The 25,439-nt window shown below is 43.0% G+C and overlaps 1 pseudogene; it reads right to left on the bottom strand.

The window, feature by feature from the left end:
- Positions 1-927: 927 nt before the first annotated feature.
- On the bottom strand, positions 928-24,317 carry LOC122931735 (annotated as a pseudogene).
- Between the last annotated feature and the right edge of the window lie 1,122 nt (positions 24,318-25,439).

Genomic DNA, 25,439 nt, shown 5'->3' on the forward strand with positions numbered 1-25,439 from the left:
ACCACAGAGTGGCCCAGTGACATAGTGTTCAAGTTGTAGCAGCATGAGGAGACCACAGAGTGTCCCAGTGACATAGTGTTGAGGTATCAGCAGTATGAGGAGACCACAAACTGGTGATGTGGCAGCTGCATGAGGAGACCACAGAGTGGCCTAGTGACAGAGTGGGGAGGTGGGGGGGGCAATACCAGTACCAGCTAAAGATGGTGACAGGCAGTAGAAGCACATGGCAGCAGGTGTGGCATCAGGCAGATGGCAGCATCAGAATAGTAGCTGAAGCAGGTAGCCAGAAGAAACAGGTCTCTTTAGTCAAAGTGTTGATGTGGCACCATGGATGATCTAGTCTGATGCATCAGGCACTGGTGTTTAAAAATCTTGGCTGATCCACGCCTGATTCATCTTCACAAAGGTCAGTTTCCTCACATTTTGGGTAGACAGGCGAGTTCTCCTTGGGGAAACTATGGCCCCTGCCGCACTAAACACCCGCTCTGATGCCACACTGCTGGCCAGGCAGGAAAGCTTGTCCAGGGCAAACTCTGCTAGTTGCGGCCACAAATCGAGTTTGGCTGCCCAGTAGTCCAGGGGATATTTGATGTGGGGTGGCAGGGTGCACTCCAAGTATGCCACAACCTGCTGGTTCAGGTTCTGCTCTATGTCTAGCTGCTGCTGCTGCTGAGTAGTTTCTTCAGTAGGCGAGTGAAGAAAACTGCTCATCAGCGATTCTAGACTTAAGTTGCTGCTGATGGAGCTGGTACTGCCCCGACCCCTGCAGCCATGGCAGTGGAACATGAGCACAGAGGGCCCCCTCGGTCAGACCTGCTCTGCCTCCATCTCCACTGCATACTGTCATGGTGTGTCTGGGACCTCTGCCTCATCTTCCTCATAGGCCTTTAGCTCCTCGGGGTGGTCCTGCTCCTCCTGCTTCTTCTCTCATGTCACCGGTGTAGAAAAACCACCCATTTCTCTACACGTTGCTTGTGCTTGAATTTCCTCCTCTAGTTCAGCCCCCACATGTCTCATGTGACCATGAGATGTAGTCACCATGTCCCCTGTTCCCTGGCCATCCAGATTTAGCAGCATCTGTTCCAGGACATGAAGCAGTAGAATGACGTTGTTCATCCCGTAGTCCTGGCAACTGGCAAATAAAGTGGCCTCCTCAAAGGGCTCGAGCAAACTGCAGGTGTCACACATTAGCTGCCACTGGTTAACATCGAAGTTACACAGGGGAGTTTCTCTGTCCGCCTGTATAATCAAGAAATTGTTTACGGCCTTTCTTTGTTTATAAAATCGGTCCAACCTATGGACGATGGAAATCCAATGGGTAAAAACGTTGCATATCAGCCTATGTTGGGGGATGCCCTTCTGCTGCTGCAGCTCAAGGAGGTTTTGCTTTGCAGTGTACGAGTGGCTGAAGTGCATGCAAAGTTTTCTGGCCATTTTCAGGATGTCTTGCAGATGGGGTGAAGACTTCAGGAACCAGATTGTACGCATGGCTCATCTCTCCTTGACACAGCACCAACACCATGTTCTTGCCGTTGTCGGTTACCATGGTTCCAATTTTGAGTCGTCGAGGAGAAAGCCAGGATTCGATTTCTTGATGAAAGATGCCGAGCAGTTCCTCTCCTGTGTGACTCAGTTTGCCCAGGCAAAAGAGGTGCAGAACAGCGTGTGGTATGGCGGAGGGGCACTGTAAATTGTCCCTGCAGTGGAGGCTGAGGACACGGTGTAGGATGAGGAGGCAGAGGCTGACATTGTCGCAGGACCAATAGCGTGAGAACATGGAGGCGGAAGCGGCATCACGTGGTCAAGTTGCTGGTGTGGCTGGGCAGGAACCACATTTTCCCAGTGGTCTGTAAAGGACATGTATTGCCCTTGACTGTAGTTACAGCTCCACAAGTCGGAGCTGCACTGCACCTTGGCAGACACTGACAGGCTCAAGAACTTGCCCACCTTCTGTTCTACATATGTGTGCAGGGCTGACACTGCCTTTTTCTCAAAGAAATGACGCTTTGGGTCTCTCCAAGCCATCAGTTCTCTGAAGAGTCCACCACTTGAAAAGGGAGGGACTGCAGCATTAGCAACTTAGCCAGGAGCACGTTCAGCTTCTGCACCGTTGGATGAGTGCATGCATACTGTTGTCTCTTGGCAATCACTTTGGTGATCGATTGCTGACGGAATGACTGATAAGGAGTAGGAAGAGGAGCAGGAGCATCAGGACCAGCAGATCATGGGAAGGACAGAGAGCTCCCTTCGGCTGAGGTGGTGGAGCCTTGACTGCATTTGTGAAATTGAGTTCGTGCCACTGGGTGATGCAGAGGTTGCTGCAGGAGGCTTGACCACCACATCAGAGCCACGGTTCTCCCAGACCACTTTATTGTGAAGCTGCATTTGTTGACGCAGAGCCACGATGCCAACATGCTTCACCTTCTGCCCACAAATTCGGCAAATGGCCATCTTCACCTCCTCCGGCGGCGTAACAAAAAACTGCCACACTGCCGAATATGACATTTTCTGTCCAACAGTCCATGCTGACTACCTGCTACTGCTACCTCCGTGAACCCCTGCACCACTCATTTCTGGGCCGGTAGGCTCCTTCAAAGCGGGTGGTATACCCCGGGACTTTTGGCTCCCGACCTCCCACTGCTGCCACCCTGCTGACTCACTGCCACACTGACTTAGCCGCTGTCTCACGCACAAGCTGCCACCGTCTTCTCCTGATGATGATGATGAAGCCCCTTCTTCACCCGGCTCCCAAGTGCGATTGGCTACATCATCATCCGCTACTGTCTGCATGTCACTGATGTCCCCCTCAATGGTCTCAGGGCCAGGAGCCTGAGTGCTCGCAACACCTGATCCCACGCGACTCTCATCATCATTACTTGCATGCCTACCGGAGGAGGCGGCGGATGTTTCCTCCAGATCTTGGCTGGGCAGTAGTTGCTGACTGTCCTCTAGTTGCTCTTCCTCGTTGAAAAGTGGAGCCAAGCCTATGGCATACGATACTTCTTGCACTGAGGGAACTGAAAATGACAGAGGAAGGTTCAGGACAGGTGGGGGCACAGTGCCTGCTCCCGAGCCATGCCAACTAAGAATCGTGTCAGAAGAACCTACCTCTTGGCTGGGGGTGTCTGATGTCACTTGTGATGAAGTCGAATACCGAGTCAACCATTCAAGAAATGTTGGGTTGCTGGTCAAGACACGACCGCTAAATGACACCGGGTGCTCAGGCCTTTCACTGTGACTCCTGCTGCCACCCCCCCCCCCCTTCTTCTGCTGCCTGCTACAGAAACATTTTGCCTGCTGCCCGTTCCCTTTGAAGGGCCTGTCACCTGTCTGTCTGACATACTGTATAATAAAAGAATTAAGTTAAAATAATGCCCCCAAAAAATGGTTGCAGTACAATGTTACTTTTTTTCCCTTTTTCTACACCCCAAAAAAGAAATATAGCAATCACAATTCACCACCAAACGGCTAATGGGAATACGTCTATTTCTTTTGTCTACACAACGTAAATGGCTGTAGTACAATGTAACTTCACCGCTGAATGCCAATTATGACATATATTTTTCCTTTTTTTTCCCTATTTCTACACCCCAAAAGAATAAATATATCAATCACAATTCACTGTAGAACGGCTAATGTAAAGTACGTATATTTCCTTTTAATACACCCCGTAAATGGCTGTAGTACAATGTAACTTCACTACCGAACGGCACTTATGACATATACTGTATTTTTCCCTTTTTTTTCTCTGCTAATACACCCCAGAAAAAATAAAAATCAGCGCAGAACTGCTAATGGGACATAATTATCTTTCCTATTAATACACCCCATAAATGGCTGTAGTACAATGTAAATTCCCCGCTGAACAACAATTATGACATTTATTTTATTGGATTTTTTCCCCTATTAATACTCCCCCCAATTTTTTTTTTTAAACAATGAAAAAACACAGGACGGCTAATAGGAGGTACATATCTAGCCTATTAATACACTTTGTAAATGGCTGTAGTACAATGTAACTTCACAGCTGTACGGCAAGTATGACATATATATATATTTTTTTTTCCTATTGTGCATCCCAATTTTTTTATTTTTCAATCAACGCAGAATGGCTAATGGGACGTAAGTATCTTTCCTATTATTACACACCATAAATGTCTGTAGTACAATGCAACTTTACAACTGAACAGAAATTATGACATGTATTTTATTAGATTTTTTCCCCTATTAATACACCCCGTAAATGGTTGTATCACACAGAACTTGCACCCTAATCACAAGCAAGGTTTGCTGGAATTAGTGATGTATCATATAATGCAAACAATCTAAAAGCAGCACTATAAATGCAATTTGGATCCCCAATTAGTGCAGCAAGGTATAATAGAATTGCTACTATTAACCTGTCTGTACACTCTCCTATTGCACCCTGTTCTCCTTTTATAGTGTAGATTAGTGTCAAGCACGAATATTCGAATCACAAATTTTAATCACGAATGTCGCCACTTTGAGAATTTGTGAATATTTAAAATATAGTGCAATATATTCTTGTTCTCGAATATTCTAGATTTTTTCTTTTTCATCAGTAACCTCCCTTCTTGCTTGTGGGCCAATGAGAAGGCTGCAATGTATTTGTCTGAGCTTAGCAACATCCCTAGCAACCAATAGGAAAGTTCCCTACCCCTTACTATATAAGAACCTCCCCAGTAGCCATTCTCTGTAGTTTTATGGAGTTCTGAGAGAGACAGCAGTGTCATTGCTGTGCTCTGTGCTTTACTGTTTAATTATATTAGATAGTTAGTTAGTTAGTTAGTTAGTTAGTTAGTTAGTTAGTTAGTAAGTTAGCTTATATCAGTGTCAGTGTAGGTTAGATCGGGATATAGTGTAGCTGATAGGTTCTGCTGTCCATACATACAGGCTACAGACATAGTGCTGTGATGTCACAAGTTCACAACAATACTTAGTGCACCAATCATTAATATGTAGTTAGACCTGCTAAAATGTGAAGTTGCACATATTGCACAAAAATATACACATCATTAATTGCAGATTTGCGCAATCGCAAATATATTGGAGCACTCTATTTGCATATAAAGCTATTGTAATGTTCTGCCGTGCCAACCATTTTCTCCAAGCTCAGGAAACGTCTAGCAGCTAGAAAAATATAGCAACAGTGATCCACATCTGTATTGCGCACACAATACGAGCATATTACATTGCCGATTTTCACAACCAAGAAAATAATCACAAATTAGCGAATTCGCGAATATATGACAAATATTCACCCAAATGTTCACGATATATTGCAAATTTTGATATTGCCCCTGCTGCTCATCACTAGTGAAGATGATGCCTCCATATCCTTTCCCTACACCTTGACTTATTTTTCCCTGAACTTGTAAATCGTTTTTTTTTTCAGCACAATGAAGTCTTTCCTAGCAATGTCCCTAGCGCCTGCTGACATCTCTCCCTGCACTAAGTACTCTGTAAAATGGCTGAATCCAAAATGGCTGAGGATTATTTATAGGGCTGTGACATTGGCTGCATGCATGGCATTGTGGGTGATCTCTCATTCCCAGAGTTCTTTGCTCCATGTCCTAACACGTGCAGCAACCATTTTAGGAAAAAATGTGATTCGTTACCACGAAACTTGAGGAAATTCGGATTCGGTGCGAATCAAATTTTCTTGAAATTCGGATCGAATTCCACTTCATAGAAACATAGAATGTGTCGGCAGATAAGAACCATTTGGCCCATCTAGTCTGCCCAATATACGGAATACTATGAATAGCCCTTGGCCCTATCTTATATGAAGGATGGCCTTATGCCTATCCCATGCATGCTTAAACTCCTTCACTGTATTTGCAGCTACCACTTCTGCAGGAAGGCTATTCCATGCATCCACTACTCTCTCAGTAAAGTAATACTTCCTGATATTACTTTTAAACCTTTGCCCCTCTAATTTAAAACTATGTCCTCTTGTAGCAGTTTTTCCTAAATATTCTCTCCTCTTTTACCTTGTTGATTCCCTTTATGTATTTACAAGTTTCTATCATATCCCCATCTGTCTCGTCTTTATTCCAAGCTATACATGTTAAGGTCCTTTAATATTTCCTGGTAAGTTTTATCCTGCAATCCATGTACTAGTTTAGTAGCTCTTATCTGAACTCTCTCCAAAGTATCAATATCCTTCTGGAGATATGGTCTCCAGTACTGTGCACAATACTCCAAATGAGGTCTCACTAGTGCTCTGTAGAGCGGCATGAGCAGCTCCCTCTTTCTACTGGTGATGTCTCTTCCTTTACACCCAAGCATACTGCTAGCATTTCCTGCTGCTTTATGACATTGTCTGCCTACCTTTAAGTCTTCTGAAATAATGACCCCTAAATCTATTTCCTAAGATACCGAGGTTAGGACTATATAACAGATTTTATATTCTGCTCTTGGGCTTTTACGCCCCAGCTGCAATATCTTGCACTTCTGTTAACTTTGATTTGCTCATCTCTAGTCATCACTATCAGATCTGTGGGGGTCCAACTCCTGGCACTCCCCCCAATCAGCTGTACGAAGAAGGTTGAACAATAAGGCCTCTTCCTAGATCATGGCATAAGCTCAGCCCCTTTCGAATGAATAGGGCTAGGTTGCATTACCAAGCGCAGCTGCTATACAATGTACCGCACTGTTCTTGACAGATGAGGCTGTAGATTGTCAGATAGTAATCAGCCCTTCCTGACAATCACCTGCCTGTCAGTGGAGGAGACTGCTTTATTTATACACAGCAATTTCCTCCTCAGTATGGGAAGGAGCGATTGCTAATGTCATCACTTGTCCCCACACAGAATCATTGTCTGCCTGTGATTTAGGTGACTACATCAATGATCCTATTACCCGATGAACGAGCGTTTTGGCGGCACCTTTACACTGGCAGAATATCGCTAACGAGCATTCGTACAATCACTTGTTGGCAATAATCTTCCTGAACACCAGCCAGAAATATTACTCCATAAAGGGGTTGTCTGATATTAGTGCAAAACCCCCTCCTTGACATTTTGGGTTCTCACCTGACCAGAAGTGATGGGGTCACATGACAGCTGCATCCAATCACCTGCCTAAGCAATCACATGTCCAAGAACAGCTTGCAACAGCAGTGAAGTCATTTTTGTCCATATGACCTCTGAGGCCTGTGACTGGATGCAGCTATTCTTGGATATGTGATTGCTGATGCCAGGTATTGGCTGCAGAAATCATTTAACCATGTCACTTCAGGTCCGATAAGGACCCAAAACTGTAAAGACAGAAGGAACAGCATTTCTGGAACAGTGGGCCTTTAGGATCCATTCAACTGAGCGTAAGTTTTGTGGTCAGCAAGTTGCAGATCCATAAAACACTTGCACAGGCGTTTCACATTTTGCCATCCCTGTGATAGAAATGCCTATTCTAGGGGGAGGAGCTAGCACCGGTTGTGGATGGCTGTGTGCGCCTGAGCTCCGTCAAACAGACTCTTTACTGCAGCTCGATTTAGCGTTGCCGGCAAGAAATGGTGAAAATCGGTCACCCTAGGTCTGGGGATACCTCACAACATCAGAAGACCCCAGCTGCCAGCGAAGAGATGGGCAAATTCATCAAAAAAGCGGTGTCCATACATGCTGCTAAAGAATCCAAGATCCAATTTGCCCTACGATCTTTGACCTACAAGTTGTGGAGGGCTCATCTCATTGACGTATGGCGAGCTATGCACCCTGACACTAAGGACTACACATTTTATTCATCAGTCCATGGCTCTTACCAGCATCTGGACTATCTTTTAATTTCCAAGGGACATCTCCAGAGCTGCAAGGTGGCAGTCATACAGTCAGGTCCATAAATATTGGGACATTGACACAATTCTAAAATTGTTGGCTCTATACACCACCACAATGGATTTGAAGTGAAATGGATTTGAAGTGAGCTTTAACTGCAGACTGTCAGCTTTAATTTGAGGGTATTTACATCCAAATCAGGTGAACAGTGTAGGAATTATAACAGTTTGCATATGTGCGTCCTGCTTGTTAAGGGACCAAAAGTAATGGGACAATTGGCTTCTCAGATGTTCCATGGCCAGGTGTGTGTTATTCCCTCAATATCCCAATTACAATGAGCAGATAAAAGGTCAAGAGTTCATTTCAAGTGTGCTATTTGCATTTGGAATCTGTTGCCATCAACTCTCAAGATGAGATCCAAAGAGCTGTTACTATCAGTGAAGCAAGCTAGTAGGCTGAAAAAACAATACAAACTAATCAGAAAACATAGCATAAACATTAGGCGTGGCCAAAACAACTGTTTGGAACATTCTTAAAAAGAAGGAATGCAACGGTGAGCTCAGCAACACCAAAAGACCCGGAAGACTGCGGAAAACAACTGTGGTGGATGACCTAAGAATTATTTCCCTGGTGAAGAAAACACTCTTCACAACAGTTGGCCATATCAAGAACACTCTCCAGGAGGTAGGTGCATGTGTGTCAAAGTCAACAATCAAGATAAGACTTCACCAGAGAAAATACAGTGGGTTCACCACAAGATTTAAACCATTGGCGGGCCTCAAAAACAGGAAGGCCAGATTGCAGTTTGCCAAACGACATCTAAAAAAGCCTTCACAGTTCTGGAACAACATCCAATGGACAGATGAGACCAAGATCAACTTGTACCAGAGTGATGGGAAGAAAAGAGTTTGGAGAAGGAAATGAACTGCTTATGATCCTAAGCATACCACCTCATCAGTGAAGCATAGTGGTGGTAGTGTCATGGCGTGGTTATGTATGGCTGCCAATGGAACTGGTTCTCTTGTATTTATTGATGATGTGACTGCTGACAAAAGCAGCAGGATGAATTCTGAAGTGTTTCGGGCAATATTATTGTCACGACCATGGTGATGGTTGTGACGCATGAACCGCATGCTGTTGCCTGTGGTTTGGTTTGGTTGTTCAACCACAGGTGAGGGCCGCTAGTATGTTGCCTCACTTGTGGTTGCTGCGGGCAACAAGTTCTTATTTTGTATGTCGCAGTATAGCAGCCTGAGCTGGTGCTAGGCAGCTTGCTGCAATGTGCATGCGGTTGCACCTGGCAACCTGTCTTTGTTAGGTGTGTCTTTTGTATGTCTGGTGTGCACAGGGTTTTAGTTATGTGTGCACTTTCCCCTTTAAGTGGTTTCCATCCCTTGCATGGTGTAGGAAGGGTTAACTCCCTCTTTGTGTGAACACTGGGTGTGTCTGTGTGTGGGTGTGGCTACATGGGCTATTTAGCCTCAGTTGAGAGCAGAGGTCTGAGGGGTACTCCAGGCATGTTGCTGGAGTCATCCTCCTGGTTTGTATACCATCTGCCAGTGAGGGCCACCCCTGTGGTCATAAATGTTATATGTGATGTTTAGTTGATGTTGCTTGTCTTTCTTGTTTAATGCCGCTATGGATCTGGGTTCCTGTGTGTGTATGTGTGTTGGCTGTATCCATTTAAGTATGGTGTGGGCATCAGCTTGTCAGCACGGGATCCAGTCAGCAAGGCTGTGGCAGGTAGGTTGAACTAGTGTAGTTCACCTGCCATATCCATAGGTCTGTTTTTGTACCCCTTCTCCTTGCAGCTTGGCCAGTGAGACTCCTATTCCTCCGTGCCTAGGAGGAACAGGTCGTCTTACCCTGCTCCTTGTACCAGGGCAATCCTGAGGGCTAGCAGGGAATATTAGGTTCCAGTGTATGAGCCCTCCCACCATCAGGGTTGGATTATATGGTTAGGAGTCAGGGTCAGATTAGGGATGCGATAGGAGGTGACCTGCTCTCTAATTCTGTCATCCTGGCCGAGCAGCCACTAACATCTTCTGGTATCGCACGGCTGAGGGTTTTCCCCATCCTCAGCCGTGACAATTATCTGCTCATATTCAGGCAAATGCTTCAGAACTTATTGGACAGCGCTTCACAGTGCAGATGGACAATGTCCGAAAGCATACTGCAAAATATCTGCAAAGAATCAATCAAGGCAACTTGTCGTACTGTAGATTTGTTTCACTCGTTCTTCCAACGAGCTGGGAATAAATATGTAACCGAATCAACATCTGGTAATTATACCCAGCATTGGATCAAAGGTGTTGATACCATTATCCTAATTGGAGTCAGTAGATGATAAAGACTTCCCAGAAAAAGGTGTCAAGACAGCATTGTATGTGGCAGACAATAGATGTCTAACCCCCCCCCCCCCCCGCCTCTATTCACGCTTGGCTTCTCCATTTTTACGTAGATGGCCTCCTTCACGCCTCGTTTGTACCAATCAACCTCCTTATCCAAAACACGTACTTGACTGTCTTCTTTTTTTTTTTATAAATATTTTTATTTTAAATTTCCTCATATACAAGATAAAAGAGAAAAAAAGAAGAATAGGCAATAGACACACAGAGATATACTCATATATATGTTACATGATTATCATTATATAGTATTTAAATTCTATCCTTATCTTGTTTCATTTAGCATAACAAGGATATATACAGAAAAATTATATTAATCGTAGGTATCTAAACCGTGTAAGAGTATCTAATTCTATACTAAGCCCCATTTCCTCTAGTGTCCTAAGCTTACCTTCCACCTCAATCTTTGAAATAAACCTGATTCCATTTTTCCCCCAGAATACGTAATCATCTAACCTCTGAAACTCACCTACATTTATATTTCCCCATATGGGGGTAATCTTTAATGAATAATTTATACCCAGTACTTTTTTAACATTAACCCATATCAAGTGCATCATGTTGCTAATTGGGCACTTCCTGCCCTTTATTTTTATGATCCCAGTTTCTAGGATACTAATACTGTTATATTGGAGACCTTCACACTCACGCTCCAGATATCGACGCAGTCTGTCATCCTCAGTCATTAGCCACTGAAGCTGAGAGGCATAATAGTAACCTCGAAAACAGGGAACGGACAGGCCACCATCTTCTTCACCTAACCATAAGTATTTTTGTTTCAGCCTCACTCTTTTTCTCCCCCATATGAGATCATTTATCACTCTTTCCGGTACATTAAAAAAATTTATCCCCTATCCATACGGGGCAAGATGAAATGACATAGAGGATCTGCGGTAACAGGACCGTCTTAATAATAGCGATTCGATCAGCCTGTCGAAGCAGTAATTTTTGCCAGATACTTATTTTATTTTTAACCCTTTTAAGTAGAGGGGAAATATTAAGTTCTACATACTCCTGGATCCTTGAACAAATTTTTATTCCGAGGTATTCAAGTGATTCCGTGGGTTTCAATATTCTGACATTTAAATCCGTTTGCGTGATTTCATATCCAACTGGAAGCAGCACAGATTTAGTCCAATTCACCCTGAAACCTGAAATCCGGCCAAACTGGTTTACTATCCCCATCAAGTATGGCATCGTTGACACCCCCCCCCCCTCTAAAAAGAGCAGGATGTCATCCACATATAAACATATTTTATCTAATGCACCCTGTGCGGGCATACATACATAATTCCTCTGGGTAGCCATCTTATATGCTTCTGGCCTTTGTAAAAAACTGTGAACTCTCATCTTTCTGAAGCCTGGGTCGCCTATGATATAAATGGACACTTTTATTACCACTACTCTGTAAGGCCAGCAATAAAAGGTCATAAAAGCTATACCAGGCCCAGCTCATCCTGCCCTTTGAGATAAGATCAGCTCGCTGTCAAGCCTGGCTGGAGCGTGACGTCATTAATTTCCAGGTCTGGTTTGAGGAGAGCTAATAGCCCTTAATTAGCTCTGGGCATAAAACCGGTCCACTTTCATATTTAATTTATGAATCAACTTATGCCCTTTCTGACACCAGATCCAGGCTCTACAGAGTATTGTGGTTAATTGGGTATCAAATATGACTAGAGGATGTGATTCCTTAGCTGACCTATGGGTGGTAGGAGAACTACAGGTCCCAGCATTACCGTGTGTGGTCTCATTCTGTAGGTAAATAAATAAGGATCGCAAATATGTATTCTGTATAAAAATATGCCGATGAATCAGGGAGATACGAGCTTAAGTATAATCCTCATTGTAGGAACTGAACTTTGATGGGGTCATAAAACACTTGGGGGCCATTCCCTAGGCTTCACAGTCACTCTGCTGCCATTGGCTGACTGGAGTAAGTCTCCTGCCCATGGGAGAGTTCATAAAAATCCATGCACAAGGACAGAGGAGAGAGACCCATGGAACATCACCAGACACTTAATTGGACATTGACGGCATATCCCTGTATCAGAAGAACTTTGAGGGTCTCCCCTGATACATACTGAAAAGGGGTTTGCAAGGATTCAAAAAGGACATATGAACGACCATCTGAAACCCTCCAGAGAAACTAAGTATTCTTTCATCTTTTTCCCTTTCATTTGAACTGTCGTGATTATTTATATTGTTATTATTATTCTGTAGATTTATAGTCATTTTCATTAGATTTGTATGCACTGCTTTTTACCGCTTATTAAAGATTATAAAATCTAAATGGCCAAGTCTTCCATATTCTAAGATGCTGAACAACGTACCTTGCCTTTGAAAAGACGTTACCAGGTAGTTAGTTAATTTCCATTTAGGAATTGTAGCTGGGGGTGATTGGCTGCGGTTGGTCAGTAAGTGATATCCGGTTCATCCACTGATCTGTGTGATAGTGAATGACCCGGATAGTCGGCTCGTGGACCGGGAACCCACGTGGTGGCAGTTACCGAAGTATAGTGGGGGGTGTTAGCCGAGTGGTAATACCCTGGTCACGTGAGGTCTCTGTGTGTGCGCAGACTCCGTCACAGACCACTACGTCAGAGCTGTGGGATCCGGAGCGATCGGATCCATAGTTCGTGACACACCCCTTCCCCCAAACCCCCTGATTTTATCATCTGCTCGCACCTTACACGCCAGCGGCTCAAGGAATATAGCAAACAGTAATGGGGAGAGTGGGCACCCCTGCCTAGTTCCCCTTTGCAATGATATCGACTCGGCTATCTCCCCATTAATCTTTATCCTCACGTTTGAGTGGTGATAGAGCAATTGTACCCATCTAATAAATTTTTCCCCCAGGTTCAGCTCATGCATTATTTTACAGAGGTATACCCACTCCACCCTGTCAAACGCTTTTTCCGCGTCCAAAGACCAAAGACAGGACGGCACCCCCCACCACTCATCTGGATATTCAGCAGAGCCCGGCGAATGTTCGTTTGAGCCTGACGTTTTGGCACAAACCCTGATTGGTCTGGGCGTATTATTTTTTTCTATGACTCTTTTTAGACTGTTTGCTAGTAATTTGGCGAGTATTTTAAAGTCGGTGTTGAGAAGAGAGATGGGGCGATACGAGTCCATCTTACTCTCCTCCTTCCCCTTCTTGACTATCAGGGTCACCACCGCCTCGGAGAGAGAGGCAGGAAGTTCGCCCCCTTCCATCGATTCGTTGATGACCCGCAAGAAGACTGGTAGGATAACCTCTCCATATCTTCTATATATCTCATAGGGGAGACCATCCGGCCCAGGGCTAGAGTTGCCCTTAATAGATTTCAAAGTGTCCCGTAGTTCTTCCAGATTGATAGGGCCATTCAATGATTCACTATCTTCCTCAGAGAGTCTAGGGCAGAGATACACCCTCCAAAAAGAGTCTCAAATCCCCATCCCCCCCACTCCCTCCGAGGAGTAGAGATTCCTATAGTATTTAACAAATTCCTGCTCAATTTCCCCCTGGTTGACTATCATCCCCCCATCTCTCCTCTCAACATACTTAATTCTGCTGCCCCCCTTTTGATTCTGAATAAGTGTGGACAACAGTCTCCCTGGCTTCCCAGACTCCCTAAAATATCAGGCCCCCTCAAAAAACACTTTTTGTTGTGCCTTATCAGCCAGGTAATTTTTTTATAGGATGAACTTGTTTTAAATTTCAAACTAACCGGGGAGTGATCTAATATACTATTCACCTCGTACCTCATTCTTGATATCCGACCTATCAGTTCTGGGCTAACAAGTGCCATGTCTATTCTTGACATTATTTTATTTCCACGGCTAAAGCATGAGTACACGCACTTATCCTCATAAAGGTACCTCCATACATCTATTAATGACAATTCCTGCATTATTCTTTTGAGAAGTGTTGGTTGACTTATGTCATATTTATCATTTGATATCACTGGGTATCTGTCTAGCTTACTATTCATAACGCTATTAAGATCTCCCATTATTAATATGGGACATCTACCTCAGGAATCTGCAAACTCTCCCAGGTGATGTATGACATTTAGAGAGCATCGCGGGGGTATATACACAAAGGCTAAGATGCATACTATACCATTCCACTGACAATGAAGAAATACATATCTGCCCCGATCATCAATCTTCTGATCTAGTGGGTAATAATCCACTTTATGGTGCATATACACACTGACACCACATGAGTAGGTAGAAAAACATGAATGATACTGGTATTTAGCCCATCTACGCATGAGTAAATTTGTCTTATCCTTTGTGTTGTGTGTCTCCAATAATCTCACTATGGCCGGGAGATGTCTAGTTACAGTGTCAAAAACCATAACCCTCTTGACCTTGTCTCCCAGTCCACGTACATTCCATGTCAAAATCCTACCCATGTGTGCCTCCCACCTGGATTTTCATATTTTTCGTCCCTACTAAACCCTCCAAGACAACCATCCCCCTCATTCCCCTACCCCCCCAGACTGGTCGTTGAAAATCTGTCATTTCCCCCACCTCTTACTCTCAGCCCATTTCCTACCCCCCTCACCTCCCCCGTCATGCGTATCCATTTAAATCATGATCCTATTCCCTTGGCATCCAGCCACTCCGCTGTTTCCTCTGGAGAGCCGAAAAAGCTGACTTGATCACAATATATTACACGCAGCTTTGTAGGGTATATCAGGGAGTACTGTATCTGGGCAGCTGCTAACCTCTTTTTCACTTCTCTAAACTCTCGCCTTTTTGCCTGTGTTTCCCTGGAGTAATCTGGGTATATCTCTATATTATTTCCATTAAACTCTATTGTCTGCAATTTCCTTTTACTTCTCATTATTGTATCTCTGTCCTTAGAGCATAGAATTTTAGCTAGGATTGCCCTGGGAGAGGCCTCTTTTGGGGGAGGTCTCCCAGGGATCCTATGAGCTCTATCAACTACAAACCATTGGGATAATACCTCTTTACTAAAGCTATCCTGGAGGCACTGCTGAATAAACCCCGTTGTATCCTCTCCTTCCACTCCCTCTGGGAATCCCACTAGTCTAATGTTTGACCTCCTGATCTATCCTCCATTATAGTAATTCTATCCTGAAGGGCTCTCTTCTCCCCATCTATATCTTCCACTCTTCTCTTAATACCTTCCATATCCTTCTTCATTCCTCCAGAAGATATCTGGAGCTCTTTGACCTTTTCCCTGACTTTATTCATCTCCTCTTAATGAGGGAGAGATCGACCTGTGACGATGCTATCTTCATAGTCAATTCCTCTAGTCTAAGATTAGATTGTTGTACTGCGCCCAAAATTTCACCCAGTTTCTTATCCACTGACTTTATTCTTTCCTTCATACCTTGTCCGTTACCTATCTGCTTGTCCGCCCCACCATCCTCCTCTGGAGCCTGTAGTTCTCCCACTTCCCTTTGAGTCTCCCTATTTCCCCGTAGCGTACTCTTAATCTTTGGCGGGGAATTGAGATATTTTTCTAAACCAGTTGTTGTACTGTTACTCTTTCCTCCACCCGGGGAGGAGGTCCCGACGGACTTTCTGTTATATGATTTGGGAGGCATATCTACACCTTTGAACCCTTAGACAAAAAGAAAAGTGAGCAAAAAAGACAAAAAAAAGCAAGCAAAAAAAAAAAAAAAAGGAAGACTGGGGAAGGGGCTCCCGCCGATAGCGAGCAGCTCTCTCAGGAGACAACTATAAAAGTCAGCGGTGGCCAGTAAATCAAGAGCTCGGCAGTTCAATAAGTCCTTTACGCAGACTCTATTTCCATCTTCCTCAGTTACCAAAAACCGGCACACTCCTTAGCTCACAATATCAAATAGAAGAGAGTGAAGTTACGTTCTTTTCAATCCAGAACCTATCAATCAGCAGTTTCTTGCTCTTCCCGCAGCTATTAAATCAAGGTGTGACCTGTTCCTTTTAGATGTAAGTACATGGCTGAATCTTGACCAGAGGTTTTGGCTCTTCTATGCTGAGCCATACGCTGATGTAGTTGTTGTTTTGTTTCGCCGATATACACTTCTGAGCATTCCTCATTGCACTGGACTGCTTACACAATGTTGTCCATCTTGTGTTTAGGCATTGGGTCTTTGGGGTGAACCAGTTGTTGCCTCAGTGTGTTGCTGGGTTTAAAGCAAACAGGAATGTGATGTTTATTAAAAATCCTTTTGAGTTTCTCAGACACCCCAGCTACATATGGGATAACCATATTCTTGCATCTGTCATGCTTCTCACCCTCACTGGTAGTCTTGGTGCTCTTTCCTCTCCTCCCTTCTGTTTTGGCAAAGGCCCAAACTGGATACCCACAAGTTTTAAGTGCCCCTCTGAGGTGTTTGAGTTCCTTCGCCTTGGCCTCTGTGCTGGTGGGGATTTTCTCTGCCCGGTGGTGTAGAGTCTGGATGACTCCCAGTTTGTGGTCTAGAGGATGGTGGGAATCAAATAGCAGGTACTGGTCTGTGTGTGTTGGTTTTCGATAGACCTCTATTCCCAGCTTCCTTTCCTCTTCCACTGTTATAAGACAGTCCAGAAACGCCAGTTTGTTGTTCTGCATATCTTCCCGCGTGAAATTGATGTTATGATCCACTGAGTCGATGTGGTCGTGAAAGCCTATGACTGTTGTTTATGATTTTTAACCCAAGTGTCATCCACATATCTGAACCAATGACTCAGTGAAATTCCCTTGAAAGTGGTCAGGGCTTTCCTTTCGACTTCCTCCATATACAGGTTCGCTACAATAGGCGAGACATACTACAAAAGCAACCAAATAGTTTTTTTAAGGGAAATAAGTGGAATGTTATGCAATGGCCAAGTCAATCACCTGACCTGAATCCGATTGAGCATGCATTTCACTTGCTGAATATAAAAGTGAAGGGAAAATGCCCCAAGAACAAGCAGGAACTGAAGACAGTTGCAGTAGAGGCCTGGCAGAGCATCAGGGATGAAACCCAGCGTCTGGTGATGTCTATGAGTTCCAAACTTCAGGCTGTAATTGTCTGCAAAGGATTTGCAACCAATTATTAAAAAGTGAAAGTTTGATTTATGATTATTATTATGTCCCATTACTTTAGGTCCCTTAACAAGAGGGAGGCACATATGCAAACGATGTACAATCAGACAATAGTGATAACCTGTCTAACAAATTCCTCACCTGTTTTGAAACACAGTATCTGAGTATCCACCAGAAACACCGCTGAATTTCTGATACAGTGGAAAAGCTGTGAGTTAGTCTAAGTTAGTCTCCTGAATATCTCCAATGCACTTATGAAAATCAGCACTTGGAAAAATCAGCAAGCTAGAAGTAAGATTTGTTTGTTTATAATCTTTCCCCTCTTCAAAATGGCAGACCTGGTTCTGTGCAGGAATTGTTATGCTTTTATTTCAGGTTCCACTCTTCAGAGGTTTGGATGCTGTCTGATCTGTACAAAGCTCTCTATAATGCAGCAGGAAATACATTTTTGAATTCTGAGATTTGTAAATTAAACGTTAAACAAACTCAGACTGAGAACGTTGCAATGCCACTGCCACTTAGGCCCCCTAGAAATGGAAGATGGGTTACTGCAGGTTCTGGTAACTGAGAGTTGTTGATATAAGACATGTCCCACAGTCTGTGACTCTCCATAATTAATTTGCAGCACTTTCAGAGTGGAGGATGGCTCAAGCACAGCGGGTGCGAAACAATCATCTCCCATGCCTAAAGTATGCAAGACTGCAGCCAAAGACAAAAAGGAGAAGGTGAGGACTGATAGCAAGCAGCTGTTGGTGGGTGATTCCATCATAAGAGGTGTGAAGTTTGAGGGAAATGGTGTTGTGAGATGTCTCTCTGGTGCTACCGCTAGCAGGGATAGACAACGGATCCTTAATATTGTTAGGCAAGCAAAGCAGGAAAGGGAGGTGGATGTTATTGTCCATCTTGGGACAAATGATCTGGCTTGCAATGAGGTTTCAAAGGTAAAGGAAGCTTTTCACACAGTTGGAAATGATATATGGGAGGTTGCATCAACTGTTTTATTCTTTGCAGTTTTGCCTGTGTATAACCTTCAGAATGAAAGGAAGATGTGCATTAAGGAATTCAATGTATGGCTTGGTAAATGGTTTTTGAACCAAGGGTTTGGCTTTGTGTCTCATGTTAGCTCTCGTTGGAATGGAAAAGAACTGTACAAGAAAGATGGTTTGCATCTTTCTCTCAAGGCAATGAATGTCCTCAGTGAACAGTTCCAAGTATTTGCTAAGGAGGATTTAAACTAGGAAAGGAACAATGCCAGATGATGCCAGTAGCACAAAGGTTAAGAAATTACAAGGCTCAGATTCTTGTCTACAAATGCTCGCAGTTTAGGGAATAAGATCAATTAACTTGAGGCTATAATGGCATCTCAGAATATAGATTTAGTGGCTGTTACTGAGATGTGGTTCAATGGGAGTAATGACTGGGATATAACAATACCAGGGTTTTCTCTATATAGGAAAGACAGAGAAGGCAAGAAGGGGGGAGGGGTGGCCTGTATGTGAAATATAGCATGGAATCTTATTTGATACAAGTTAGCAAGACCTATTTAAAGTCAGTTTGGGTTACCTTGCAGCTTGATAATCATAAGGTAACTCGTGTAGGTGTGATATATAGACCACCTAGCCAAGTCAAAGAATTAGATGATCTACTAGTTGAGGAAATTGCTAAAATGACATTGAAGGGGAAGTTATCATTATGGGAAACTTTAATCTTCCTGATGTAAACTGGAAAACCAAAATAGCTAGTTCTGCCAGGAGTACAGATATTCTAAATTCCCTACTGGGATTATCTCTACAGCAAGTAGTTGAGGAGCCAACCCAGAAGGAGGCCATTTTAGATTTAGTATTCACAATTGGGAATTTGGTATCTGATATTGCTGTAGGGGAAAGCTTTGGATCTAGTGATCACCAGTCAGTGTGGTTTACTATAAGTACAGTGACTGAGTCACACCACACAAAAACAAAAGTTTTAGATGTTAGAAAAACTGACATCTAAATTAGATTAGTGGTATACGAGTCCCTATCAGATTGGAACAGTTTCAATGGAGTCCATGAGAAATGGGACTACTTAAAAGTGGCACTATTGAAGGCAACAGAAAATTGCATTCGGCTTGTCAGTAAAAGCATAAAAAGGAAGAGACCACTGTGGTTCTCAGCAGAAGTGGCCAAAATCATCAAAAACAAAAAGATAGCATTTAGTAATTATAAAAATAAAACAAAACAAGGATGACAGACAAATTTATAAGATTAGGCAGAGAGAGGCCAAACAAGTTATATTAGCTTCTAAAGCACAGGTAGAAGAGAAATTAGCTCAGTCAGTGAAAAAAGGCGATAATACATTCTATAGATACATAAATGAAAAAAGGAAACTAAAACAAGGAATTATCAAATTAAAAACAAAAGAAGGAAGGTATATGGCAGAAGATAAAGAACTAGCTGACTGCCTCAATGAATACTTCTGTTCAGTTTTTTACAAAGGAAAATGAAGGAGAAGGACCCCAGTTAGTAAAAAAGACTAATGAATCTTTTGATGCATGTGTCTTTACAGAGGAAGAGGTTCTAAGTCAGCTGTCTAAAATTAATACAAATAAGTCACAGGGGCCTGATGGGATACACCCAAAGCTATTAAAAGAGCTCAGCAGCGAACTAGCTAAACCATTAACAGATTTATTTAACCAATCACTGGCAACAGGAGTCATCCCAGAAGATTGGAAATTGGCAAATGTTGTGCCCATTCACAAGAAAGGTAGTAGGGAGGAATCGGGCAAGTATAGGTCAGTAAGCCTGACATCAATAGTGGGGAAATTAATGGAAACCATACTTAAGGAGAGGATTGTGGAATCATGGATTGAAAGATGAAAAACAGCATGAGTTTACTTCAAGGAGATCATGTCAAACTAATCTTATAGATTTTTTTTGATTGGGTGACTAAAATAATAGATGGCGGAGGTGCAGTAGACATTGCTTATCTAGACTTTAGTAAGGCTTTTGATACTGTCCCACATAGAAGGCTTATCAATAAATTGCAGTCTTTGTGCGTGGACTCCCATATTGTTGAATGGATTGGGCAGTGGCAGAGGGACAGACAACAGAGGGTTGTAGTCAATAGAGTATATTCAGACCATGGTTTTGTTACCAGTGGGGTACCTCAGGGATCTGTTCTGGGACCCATATTGTTTAATATCTTTATCAGCGAAATTGCAGAGGGCCTCGATGGTAAGGTGTGTCTTTTTGCTGATGACACAAATATTTGTAACAGGGTTGATGTTCCTGGAGGGATACACCAAATGGAAAAGGATTTAGGAAAACTAGAGGAATGGTCAAAAATCTGGCAACTAAAATGTAATGTTGATAAGTGCAAGATAATGCACCTGGGGCGTATAAACCCAAGAGCAGAATATTAAATCAGTGATACAGTCCTAACCTCAGTATCTGAGGAAAAGGGATTTAGGGGTCATTATTTCAGAAGACTTAAAGGTAGGCAGACAATGTCATAGAGCAGCAGGAAATTCTAGCAGAATGCTTGGGTGTATAGGGAGAGGTGTTACCAGTAGAAAGAGGGAGGTGCTCATGCCGCTCTACAGAGCACTAGTGAGACCTCATTTGGAGTATTGTGTGCAGTACTGGAGACCATATCTCCAGAAGGATATTGATACTTTGGAGAGAGTTCAGAGAAGAGCTACTAAACTAGTACATGGATTGCAGGATAAAACTTAGCAGGAAAGATTAAATGACCTTATCATGTAAAGCTTGGAAGAAAGAAGAGACAGAGGAGATATGATAGAAACTTTTAAATACATAAAGGAAATCAACAAGGTAAAAGAGGATAGAATATTTAAAATAAGAAAAACTGCTACAAGAGGACATAGTTTTAAATAAGAGGGGCAAAGGTTTAAAAGTAATATCAGGAAGTATTACTTTACTGAGAGAGAGTAGTGGATGCATGGAATAGCCTTCCTGCAGAAGAGGTTGCTGCAAATACAGTGAAGGAGTTTAAGCATGCATGGCTAGGCATAAGGCCATCCTTCGTATTAGATAGGGCCAAGGGCTATTCATAGTATTCAGTATATTGGGCAGACTAGATGGGCCAAATGGTTCTTATCTGCTGACACATTCTATGTTTCTATGTTCAAACTGTTGTAATTCCTACTCCGTTCACCTGATTTGTATGTAAATGCCGTCAAATTAAAGCTAACAGTCTGCAGTTAAAGCACATCTTGTTTATTTCATTTTAAATCTATTGTGGTGGTGTATAGAGCCAAAAATGTTAGAATTATGTCGATATCCCAATATTTATGTACCTGACTGTAGGTCTTTCTGACCATTCCTCAATATATATGTCCTTATCCACCCCGAGAAAACAACGCTCCTTCATCACATGGAGACTAAACAAACAACTTCTGGGGAACCCCGAGGCCAAATACAAAATACAAATAGTGTTAGTGGAATATTTCCATTTAAATGAGGCTCCTGGAGTTTCCCCTCAAACACTTTGGGACGCTCATAAAGCATTCCTTAGAGGTATATCTGTAAAGAATAAATTAAGCAACTGGACGTACTGTAGATTTCTTGAAAACGTTTCACTCGTTCTTCCAACAAGCTTTCTCAATTCTGAGTGACTGTACAATAATTTTCTGGGAATAAATATGTAACTGAATCAACATCTGGTAATTATACCCAACATGGGGTCAGAGGTCATTATACCCAGCATGGGGTCAAAGGTGTTGATTCCATCATCCTAATTGGAATCAGTAGGTGATAAAGACTTCCCAGAAAGAGGTGTCAAGACAGCATTGTATGTGGCAGACAATAGATGTCTAACCTCCCGCCTCTATTTAAGCTTGGCTTCTCCATTTTTACGTAGATAGCCTCCTTCACACCTTGTTTGTACCAATCAGCCTACTTATCCAAAACACGTACTTGACTGTCTTCAAAGGTGTGACCTGTTTCTTTTAGATGTAAGTCTTGACCAGAGGTTTTGGCTCTTCAATGATGAGCCATACGCTGATGTAGTTGTTGTTTTGTTTACGCCGATATACAGTTCTGAGCATTTCTCATTGCACTGGACTGCGTACACAATTATGTCCATCTTGTGTTTAGGCGTTGGATCTTTGGGGTGAACCAGTTGTTGCCTTAGTGTGTTGCTGGGTTTAAAGCAGACAGGGATGTGATGTTTATTAAAAATCCTTTTGAGTTTCTCAGACACCCCAGCCACATATGGGATAACCATATTCTTGCATCTGTCATGCTTCTCGCCCTCACTGGTAGTCTTGGTGCTCCTTCCTTCTGTTTCGACAAAGGCCCAAACTGGATACCCACAAGTTTTAAGTGCCCCTCTGAGGTGTTTGAGTTCCTTCGCCTTGGCCTCTGTGCTGGTGGGGATTTTCTCTGCCCGGTGGTTTACAGTCTGGATGACTCCCAGTTTGTGGTCTAGAGGATGGTGGGAATCAAATAGCAGGTACTGGTCTGTGTGTGTTGGTTTTTGATAGACCTCTATTCCCAGCTTCCTTTCCTCTTCCACTTTTATAAGACAGTCCTGAAACGCCAGTTTGTTGTTCTGCATATCTTCCCGCGTGAAATTGATGTTATGATCCACTGAGTTGATGTGGTCGGTGAAAGCCTGTAACTCTTGTTTATGAATTTTAACCCAAGTGTCATCCACATATCTGAACCAATGACTCTGTGTAATTCCCTTGAAAGTGGTCAGGGCTTTCCTTTCGACTTCCTCCATATACAGGTTCGCTGCAATAGGTGAGACTGGCGATCCCATAGCACAGCCATGTTTTTGCTTGTAGAACTTGTCCTTATACTTGAAGTAGGTGGTACTCAGACAAACAGTAAGGCACACACTTGGTCTGGGCTAAGTTCTGTTCTGCAACCTAAGGTGTTGTCTAGTAGCAACTGTTTCCTGAGAGTTCTGTATGTGATGTTGTGTGTTTCCAACCAAGGGTGCTAGGATTCTGGCCAAGTATTTTTGCCAAATTGTAGGTCACAGAGTTGATGCTGCTGACAATTGGCCTGAGAGGGGTCTCGTCCTTGTATCTTAGGAAGTCCATGGTAAGTATCTTAGGAAGTCCATAAATACATGGAGGGGCTACCCCAGGGTAGAGGCGATAATACATGACCCGATCAATGATTTTGTCCTTTTCTAGTTGTTGTAGTAGTTCTATAACCTTCTTCTTGTAGCCACTGGTTGGGTCTCGTCTTAGGGCCTCATATGTGTTGTTATCATCCAGGAGTGTGGTCACCTTGGCATCGTAGTCAGATGTATTAAGTACAACCGTGCATCTTCCTTTATCCGCAGGCAGGATGGTGATGTTTGTGTATTTCTTCAGGGATGTAACCGCCCTCCTTTCTTTTCTAGTCAAGTTTGAAGGAGGTGGTTTGGCACTGGCCAGAGCTGCAGACACTTTAAGGCAAAGTTGTTCAGCCTCACCCTGTGGTACTTTGTTGCTGTGGATTGAGGCTTCAGTGGCTGAAATAATATCAACTATTGGTATGGTTCTTGGTGTGATTGCGAAATTCAACCCTTTTGCAAGGACATCCATCTCAGGCTGGGTGAGAACCCGGTCTGAAAGATTCTGCACCCATTTCTCTTTGTTTTGCACTGTCCTTGTTTCCTCCTTTTGCTCCATGTCAGTTCCTCACTGGTATGGCTGTTTGCAGTTTTGGATAACAAAATGCAGAACTTGTTCTTCTGCCTCTCCTTGCTCTTAGTGTGCTGAGCTAGCTGTGCATGTACTGTGAAATCTGCTACTTTCCTCCACGTTTCAGTGGGTAGCTGCAAAGTCAGGTGCTCTTCCAGCTGACTGATAGTTGGTTTCAAGGCTTCAACTGTGAAATGGGTCTGTTGTACCCGTTCATTCAGTAGTTGCTTCTGGGCTTTTTGTAGAATCATCTCAGCTCTGTGACCCTTCACCGTGGAGTCCAAACTGATGCTGCATGGTACCAGCCGTTGTTTTCGGCATCTGAGGTTGAAACGCAGGTAGTTTCTATAGTCTGCCAGTTTTTTTGCTGTCTTTTCATATTCTCGTACAAGTTTAAGGGTTTCCCCCCCAAAATGTGTTGAAATATGTCTGTGAAGGTTCTCATTTATCCAGGTCATGGTATATCTGCAAAGAATAAATCAAGGCAACTGAACGTACTGTAGATTTCTTGAAAATGCTTCACTTGTTCTTCCAATGAGCTTTCTCAATTCTGAGTGACTGTACAATAATTATCTGGGAATAAATATGTAACTGAATCAACATCTGGTAATTATACCCAGCATGGGGTCAAAGGTGTTGATTCCATTATCCTAATTGGAGTCAGTAGGTGATAAAGACTTCCCAGAAAAAGGTGTCAAGACAGCATTGTATGTGGCAGACAATAGATGTCTAACCCCCCAGATATACCATGACCTGGATAAATGAAAACCTTCACAGACATTCCTTATAGGACAATGTATTAGTTTAGGAGCTTATCTTAAGAAAACTAAAAACATGCAGATTGATGCCCTACACGATAAAATCGGTTGCATGGAGAGATCCCCAAAAACCTCTCTTTTACAATCACATTTGAATGAGCTAAATAATTGCAGACACACTCTTAAGAACCTTCCGAACACCCAATCAGCTAAATACTATCTCCATTCACAGCAGAAAATTTTTGCTCATGGAAATTAGGCTTCTAAATTTGTTATCCAGAGGGTGAAGAAGAGGAACATGAACAAATGATGTGCATAAACTTAAGAACACCTCCGGCTCACTTATATTTGACTCAAACCAAATCACAGCACAATTTAGAGACTTCTACTTGTCCCTCTATAAAATTGACACTGATCAACATGTATAAAATGCTAACGCTTCTTCTATTTCCCCCCTCCCCTTTCTGGAAGGCCTGCAATTCCCTTCACTCTCTGATAGAGATTAACAACTTTTGGCATCCCCCTTTACTTCATATAAACTTACAGAAGCCATACAAAATTCCCCAAAAGGTAAGAGCCCAGGCCCAGATGGTCTACCAATATCTTATTACTCCTCATTTCAAGGCACTTTAATTCCACACTTACTCCCAATATACAATCCAGCCTTGAAGGATAATCCCCTGTCCAGTGAAATGACCAAAGCACATATAATTTTTATACCGAAAGAGGGTAAAGACCATACTTTGTGCCCAAATTACTTGCCAAAATGCTGGCTAACCACTTGGCTTCTATCCTCCCATCCCTGATTCACAGAGCTCAAAC

The sequence above is a fragment of the Bufo gargarizans genome, chromosome 3 (assembly GCF_014858855.1).
Source record: "Bufo gargarizans isolate SCDJY-AF-19 chromosome 3, ASM1485885v1, whole genome shotgun sequence".
In the NCBI taxonomy this organism is placed as follows: domain Eukaryota; kingdom Metazoa; phylum Chordata; class Amphibia; order Anura; family Bufonidae; genus Bufo; species Bufo gargarizans.